This window comes from Python bivittatus, unplaced genomic scaffold, assembly GCF_059951505.1.
Source record: "Python bivittatus isolate LINGU-HERP-01145 unplaced genomic scaffold, Pbiv_v1 ctg000220_np1212, whole genome shotgun sequence".
Classification (NCBI taxonomy): domain Eukaryota; kingdom Metazoa; phylum Chordata; class Lepidosauria; order Squamata; family Pythonidae; genus Python; species Python bivittatus.
The window spans coordinates 5,703,585-5,712,572 of record NW_028277048.1 but is presented as its reverse complement, the minus strand read 5'-3'; positions in this window follow the sequence as shown (position 1 = coordinate 5,712,572).

Here is an 8,988-nt window from a genome sequence, read left to right as displayed (position 1 = left end):
GCTGGGAACATTTCTGGAATTTTTGGGACACCGCTAGTTACAGTTGAAACAACCTGGTTTGAACTCAGAATAAGCCTGTTCAAATTCAAAATATTTTGTGCACTGCTAATGAAAACAGTTGGCAGTAGGTTTTTACCTTAATTTTGAAAAAGAAGTAGATGCGGTTGTGCCAACGTTCATGAACAGTTGCCCATTTCAGTGGAATTCCTTGATGATTTTGTGAAAGCTGTTGCTAGTAGTTTATTTAAAAATTCAAAGATAACATCAGCATATAAGAGTAGTGAAAGAGCAACCCTTAATCTATAGTAGAGGCATATTTGTGCTTAAACACGTTAGTATCAAAGGCAGAACAAACAGTGACAAATGGAAGGCAATTTGATTTAATCTTCATTTGAACCAGCACCAAATTGATCTTCATTTCTGGAGCAGAAATCAGTTTCCAGCAACACCTTTATGAGTTTTGTACTCCAACTTAGCAAAATGCTTCAGAGCAGAAAGTTTTGCACAGAAATTTGCTCATAGAGGTCCAACAGACTTTGTCTCAGAAAGGCTGCCCACTTGCCTCTCTCCAGAGTCTTCCAAGGAGTTGCTGAATGTCCTCCATATAGCTTCTAAAGCAACTGGCTGGGGAATTCTGGGAGATGAAGTCCGCACATCTTAAAGTTGCCAAGATTGAGAAACTCTTCTAGAGCCTGGGAAGGGTGTGTTGTCTCCACACCCAACTTACTTAGCCATGATTTCATGCACTTCCTGTTCACGCTGTGGATGCCTGTTGGACAGAGCTGGTGTGTAATAGACTGCTGAAGTTTGGAGTTCTGGACTCAAAAATTAGGCCAACATTACAGAGCTCACCGGGTAGCCTCTTTCAACGGAGCTATTCTGAGGTTAAATGGATAAGCTAAGATAATTATAAACCAGGATGAGCAAGCTAAAGTTCCAGACCTCTATTGGTGCCCAAATACCATTTCCTGTGCCTCTAAGAGACACAAAAACTTCAAAACTGGCACAGCTATCTTCTGTCATTTGGAGCCGGCAAAATTAGCCTAGGGCAGTAAAATAATTTTCAAGTATCTTTTTTAAAAAGGGAGAGAGGAATCTCCCTGAAAAGTCCAGAAAGTGGGAAAACTTTCCTCCTCATCTCCTATTTTGCACAATTGTCTTGACAATGAGGGTGGCGAATGCCTACCAAAAGATTGATCAGAGGCCTTTGGAGGAAGGATTAAAGATTGCAGTCACAACCAGAGCTGTGATTAGGGTCAAATGGAAACTGGTGGTTGTGATTTTTGTCTTCTCTGCGTATGATCAGCAGTCCCATGGGGTAGTGATTCTTTGGCTTCCTCAATACCAAAGCGGGATTTGTCCCATAAAAAGGAAGTTTGCTCTCTGTGGTTGTGCTCTTGCCGCTGGTGGTTTTAAGTAACAGATCCTCCCCAAATCACAAGAATCTAGTATGGGGCACATCTAAGGAATGACACAGCCAGAGTGAAAAGGCTGTGAACAAGATGCTTTCAGGAGACAAGTCTGTAAAGCGCACAGTAACATTGCCTCTCACCCACCCAACCCTCAGCTTCTTTCCCAGAGGAAGAAAAACAGCAGACAACTAACCAGACAGACTGCGGGGCTGGGGGACAACTCACAAAGAGGGCAGATTTTTGTAACACCTCGCCCTTATTTATTTTTTAAATAAAAGATAGATATGGTGCTTAATTTTAGGGACCTCCAAGCTACAGGGCTCCAGACCACGTAGTAGTCCAACTTTGGTGGCACCACTCCCTTGCAATATTGCATTTGAAGCCCTGGATTAAAGTGGCCATGAACTGGCACATTTAGGCTAAACCTGCTGCCCACCAGAGACATCAGGGATAACCTTTGGAAGGTACCAGATTTGGGAAGCTCCTCTATTATATTAGAGAGTTAGAAGATCCAGATTACAAACTAAATATAAATGAAATCTGTGGACATTGCTGTTTGGAAAACAAACAACCACAAGTTCAGCTTATCCAGGTGTAAATAATTCTTAAGGAAGCTATCTTCAGTGTTATAAGTCACCAACAGATGGAAGCACTGCTGGCTGGGGGATTCTGGGAGTTGAAGTGCACACATCTTCGAGCTGCCAAGGTTGAGAAACACTGTGTTAGAACAATGCTTCTCAAATTTGGCAACTTTAAGACATGTGGACTTCAACTCCCAGAATTTCCCAGCCAGAAACTGTGTTAGGAGCTCTGATGTGTTCTTTAGCCTCTGTTTTTTCACTTCAGTTTGAAGTTGCAGTGAGAAAATGTTATTTTGCTATTGTTCCCGAAATGGAAGTCTGCAATGAGTACTTGTCAGTGCACTTTTAAGCAATGCATTATGATTGAATTTTTGACTATCAAAGGAATCCTGTTGAACTTTAACTACAAATGGTGATGACTATATTGACATGAACGCTGTATCATGGGGCCAAATAATATAAAGATGGTGAACTGGGAAGAACTGATTTGTATGATCAAGAACAATATGGATGATCTGTGGCAGCAACTGATGAGTTTCACATGAGAAAGGTTGAAGAACTGATTTAAGGACAATTGGTAGATTGCTGAAAGAGGAAATTGTTGTCAAGCTTGCATTTCACAGGAACTCGAAAGTCATGTTATTGAATTCTTAAGTTTAGAAGGTTTGTATAACATGGGTTCCTCGCATGCTGATAGCAGAGATGAAAGTTTAGGGCTGAATGGAGTTTAAACCTAGATCTCCCAGTCTTAGTCCAAACCCTTATGTATTTTATGTTCAGAATACCTGCTTTCATCTAATGCCCTAAATGTGTGTTGATATCCAAAGTCTTCCCTTCAGTTCTGATGTTTTACTACATTTTCCCCCTCAAATGTAAGAATTTCATAGCCAAAGTATCTATCCTTATTTAGAGCTACTTCTTTTGGCCTCAGTTTGGAGAAAAAGAATGGTTTCTCACTCCCCACCCCTACTTTGATTTCTCATTTGCACCCAACTTTTACTGTGTATTCAAATGTGGAAGGAGATTTATGCAAGGTATGATCTGGGTTTTCACAATTTACAACAGCAGATTAAAACGATAATTTTGTCATTTCCTCGGCTACTGCATGGCTTTTCCCCATTTGCACATGCCAAGAAACACTTTGTTCCGTAGAATTTGGAATAGGAAATATCAGCATTTTTGTTTTGTTTGAGAGAGAATACCTTCTGAGTCCCCATGAGAACAGAGGTTTGTATTACTGATCTGCATGACTGAATACAGCTCATACTTGCTGTCTTATTGTCCCTCTGATGATGCTTGACCAACCTTCAACGTTCCATTTTTTTTCATTTCCAGGCAGGCTGCAGATCTGAGAGATCTGACAGGATGTTTGGTGTCCAGCCTTCAGTTAGGTGAGTCATAAGATCTGCTTTTGAAGATTCAGAAGACATAAATGTCTTTTCCAAGATCACAACATGATTTTTTTCCTTGTAGTGTGTGAAACATGGTCTTTTCTTCCATCTCTGCTCTTGAGATTTTAACCTCATTCATGTGACTAATCTGAATGTGTTTTTTTTCTTCAGATGCGGCACAACTTATTCTAAGCTTATTAGGGGGATCAATAAAGTTTTAAACCTTCCTGCCACTATCCCAAAATGATAAACTTAGAATTATTATACTGTTATATTCTCACTTGTAAGTTACTTTTGTGATCATGTAGTAAGTATTTTAGAGCCAGTTTGGTGTAGTGGTTAAGGCAACAGGCTAGAAACCAGGAGACTCTGAATTCTCGTCCTGCCTTGGGCGCAGAGCCAGCTGTTGGGCCAGTCACTCTCTCTTAGCCCTAGGAAGCAGGCAAGGGCAAACCACTTCCAGAAAAACCTTGCCAAGAAAATTACAGGGACTTGTCCAGGCAATTGCCAGGAGTCAAGACCGACTGAAAGGCATGCACGTGCATGGACAAACACGCACACACACACAAGTATTTTAAATGAAAGTGTATGTCATTTATACTCTGTTTCTCATTTACTCAAGGATCAGCCTACACTCAATTAAAACATAATTTTAAAATGATTTTTAAAACTCATTTTAAACATTGCATGAACAGATAGTATAAGTTATGTTTCTGTATAGATGAATCTCAACAAACTTCTGGGTGCTTAACTATAGAATGATTGTCACAAAATTACCTGTTGTTTCTTTTCTACCCTGCATTCCTGATAAGAAAGTGGCCAGTTAACATTTATGTGCACTTCTTAGCAATCTATAGTTTCATCACAATCTGGGCTTCACATGCAGATCAATACAAAAGCAACAAATTTTTACTGTCTTCATTTGTATGGCAACAGTTTGGTCCAACAGTGTTTTTAGAGTTTTTTTTTAAAGTTGTATCTATCTATATCAATTTTACTATCTATATAATAGATCAACATGTCTATATAATAATTTGTAGTAGTTAGTTGTATTTTCAGTCTCTCTTAATGCACACAGTGCTTTAATGTAAATTCTCCCCTAACCCTTTCATTCCCTGACATTCCCAGATAAAGGCTTTAAAGTGTACATTGCATGGACTTAAGTCTTTTTAAAAACATAGCTACATTGCAAGCAACCTCTCTAAAATAAGTTCTATTTTTTTTCTTTAAATGTGTTTTTCCTTGATCTTTGATCATGGAAAGATGAATACTAGGGGGTTTTGTCTGATGCTATGCTACTGTGAAATCTAGTGGCACCCAAATTCCCTCTCAGTAAAATCCATGGATTTTAAATCCCTAGCCACTTCAAGGAAATTAAGAAAGTGAACTTCCATGTCATTTTTTTTTTTAATCCGTTCAATTATGTCCAATTCTCGGAGACTGCCTGGACAAGTCCCTGCAGTTTTCTTGGCAAGGTTTTTCAAAAGTGGTTTTTCATTACATCCTTCCTAGGGCTGAGTGAAAGTGACTGGCCCAAGGTCACCCAGAGCTGGCTTTGTGCTTAGATGGGAATAAAATTCACCATCTCCTGGATTCTAGCCTGATGCCTTAACCACTCTACCAAACTGGCTCTCCATGTCATTACAGTATTTTAAATGCTTTTGGCTGCTCTCTCTCCATGTAACAGAAAGTACCAATAATAGGTTTCATTGTATAGTACATTTCCATAATTCTCTTGGTATCTCTGCCTACCTAGAACTCTTGACCTTTCCGTGAAAGGCAGGGAGCCTTCTGTGGCCTGACTCAGGCATTGCTATGGTGATCACCATTGCAACATTTCCATGAGGTTGCTGTTCTGCTTTGCAGTAGGAAGAGTGGGACGGTGTGGAAATAGTCTAAATATGCTTTTGCATGCAAAAGTCATATGCACAACTCAGCCTCTGATCTCATGGAATCTCTTGGTGAACAGATCCAGGCACATGCAGACCAACAGAGACAGCTGACTTTTCCTTTCAATCTGACCAAGGTGACAGCGCTGGTGACCACTCCTACCTGAATCTCCTGCTTTTAAGTGGCTGCATAGTTACTAATGAAACATCTGCTATCCAAGATATATTGCTTTGGCCAATTAGAGGAATGGAGAGGATGTGTCTTTAGAGATTATGAAATTCTGTCCATCTCTTCAAATTGCAATTATTGCAATGTCAAATCAATAGACATTGATATGGCTGAATACTTCATCAAGCAAAGGGGAGGGTGGGTCATGAAAAATGGCCTAGGAGCAAACATTGAGGGACTCAAAGGGGAAGAGATGGTGGGAAGCTGCAACGTGGCTCTTACAGGGAAAGAAAAGCAGATTGGTTGTTGCAGCACTGCAACCAGGCTGTCGTAGGGAAAGGATGCCCAATCAGTTACTGATAAAACACCTATTATTTAAGACTTAATTCTAAATTAAAGTCTTGAGTTGGCATGTATCACAGAGACATGGTTGAGATAAAAGGGGGAAGGATTAATTTCTCCCAACTTTATCCGTCATTTTATTTTTGTAAGTCTAAATTGGAGAGGAGGGAGATGGAGTGACTAATACAACAATCTGCCAGTTTTAAGTGCACACTGCTGAAGTTGGTGGCTGGGACAGGGTAGAGACACACTGGACTATCCCCCCTGCTGCCTAAGTGTCTCTTCCTGAGCTAGCTAGGATGACCTGAGTCATGACATTGTATTTCACTAGGTTCCTTGTCCAGGGAGATTTCAATATCCATGCTAAATTTACCCAACCGGGAGGGGCTCAAGGTTTCATGTCTTGCATGACAAACATGAACCAGGCTCAACTGATATCTGACCCCCATATGTGGCAGGGCACCCACTGGATTTGGTTTTCTGATCAGGTGGAGCTGATGATTCAAAGATGGGGTTGCCCTAAGTGACTCCATTGTGATGGACACTCCCAGCTCGGCTTGGTGTTGATGTGAAGCTCTGCAGGGCTAGTTAAAATGGTCTAATCCAGGTGCCCGATGAAGGTGGATGGTTTCCTGAGTGAACCTGGGGACTTTTCCACATTCTTGGAGATACTGTCAATGGTTTAGTAGACTTGTGGGATGTTGGAACTATTGCTCATATGTGTCCTCTTTCTTTCTTTCTTTCTTTCTTTCTTTCTTTCTTTCTTTCTTTCTTTCTTTCTTTCTTTCTTTCTTTCTTTCTTTCTTTCTTTCTTTCTTTCTTTCTTTCTTTCTTTCTTTCTTTCTTTCTTTCTTTCTTTCTTTCTTTCTTTCTTTCTTTCTTTCTTTCTTTCTTTCTTTCTTTCTTTCTTTCTTTCTTTCTTTCCATGGAGTCAAATTAGCTGAGAATAGTGAAGTGGATGAGACTTCACCTGGAAAACAAGCGAAAGGACTCTCAGGCCTATCTAAACCCATTCTCTGCAACAGGGGAGGCAGCCGAGAGAGTTTCCTTCTCTGCAACCGTTGTGTTGCAGAGCGTAGCACAGGCTGGCACTGCTCTTCAGAAGTGTGTAGCATCTCCACCAGTGTGAAGGGAGGGAACTGAAACAGTTTGTGGCTTGAGATGAAGGACTTGCCCTGGCTTTTTTCAATGAAGCTGATCTGATTGAGGAAGAAGAAACTTCTACCTCCTTCTCCTCTCCAGAATCCCAGCCCCTTGACTCTCATTGGAAAAAGAGAGCGGTCGTTGCGTCTTAGAAGCTTCTAAATCCACTACATCCCCCCTTTCAATCTTTCATGTGTGCGTTTGTCTAGTGAAAAAAGCTGAGAGATTCCTATGAGTGGAATCAACCTGGCGGCAAGACCCATTCCCTCCGTCTCAATTTAAAAGTCACTGCAGCAGTGAAGCCAAAAGATAGCACAGCTGCAGTTTTGTAGTCAGGTGCTTTTCACAATAGCTCCAGAAATGGTTAGTTGTTCCTGTGGCTGCAGGCGTGGAGAATAAAACTGGAACTGATCCAGGCTGTTTTCCTGTTTGTAGATCTTGAGAGTGGTTTATAAGCCCCTGCACAACAAACAGCGGCATTCTTGCCTTGACTCCTTGTATTGTGCTAGGGTGACACTTGGACTCGAGCCGTTCCCTTTGTTTGCACTGCTTATGGGATCTTGGATTCTTGGCTCCAGTTAACACATCACCCTGCCTGGACGGAAGGCTGGGGTTTGTTTTGCTGGCCACCGAGTGACCAACTAATTGGGGCACGTTTTTACCCGGTGCGAGAGAGCCAAATTACGCACAGAGCAGAGGGAAGGCTTTCACGCTTTATTTCTGTACAGAAGCAAAGAGGTGCACTCGGGACCCAAATCCAAATCGAGCGTGCAAAGGGGCGTTGTCCAAAGGTTTTTATACATTTCACTAAGCAGGCAACATTCATCACAATTCTTATTGGCTGAAACAAATCCACGGGTGTATTATATCACGGACGTGCATACAACTATGTACCCCATAATAAATCATGAGCGGGGCTCATTAGCATCTCATGTTTACTCCTAGGGGTGTTTTTTTTTTTACTATTATAATGAGGCAAAGGGTACTATAGTTCAACTTTTAACTAGTCACGTATCAAATCAAACCAGAAGAAGCGGGAGTGACACAGGAAATCCCTAATATACCAACACAAGCAGCTCCCAGTCACAAACGAGTTCAGTAAAGCATTGGAGCTTGTTCCAGCCCTAAACAGAAAGTCAGGGTGGACAGACTTGCAGCAGAAAACTCAATATCACACTGTCGATTTGCACAATTCACAGCAGCTATCACAGCCCTGCAGACACCCTGACACTTGCTCCTGCCCTCTTCTATCACACTGGGATTGCCCGGTCTCCCTCTGCCCCCTCCCCAGGTATGATGGTACTACAGAGAAATGTCCTCTGAGACATCTTGTTTTTGCAACTACGAAGGGAGCCGAATGCCATTTAAAATTCTGGCAGCTGATTCATTTACTGACTGGCCCAGCAGCCAACTGGGCAATTCCTTATGTCTTAGAGCAGAGCCCACTTCTCCCAGCTTTTGCAGGCTTCATAAAATAAATTACAATACCTAAGCAATTACAACCAGGAATGCCTCTGAGATGTTCGTGCACCCTGTGGTTCAGATTTTCTTGGAGCTGAGTTAGGCTGCACAAAGCATGTTATGTGAAGTCAGTTCGAGCAAGAAGAGTGAGTTCAATTAGAACAGAATAGGATCAAGGGGATTTGGGGATTAAGGCAGAGTTAAATTGCTGTTAGACTTTAATCCTAATTCAGAGGGAGACTACAAGCAACCTGTGTTACTCAAAGATCTGAGTCTGTTGACTCATGTTCAGCTATGCACATCCAACAGAATAAGCTCTGATGTGATTAGTTGGGTTTTGGCAAAGGAGGTTATCTCAACCCTGCCAATGCTGTATGTAAATTAGGGTTTACTGTGCATCCCCAGAGCGGGGCTTGTGGCATCGTAGGCCTGGTGCTGCATCCCTTGGTGCGATCAGGTTCCTTGCCTGACTTTAGTCTTTATGTTAAAGGAACATCTGAATTTTAGGATGGAGAACTGGAATGCTCTAAAAGAAAATGCAGCCTCCAGCATAATCTTGATTTCCCGGGATGTCTGAGTCACACATCCTTTCTCAGAAGT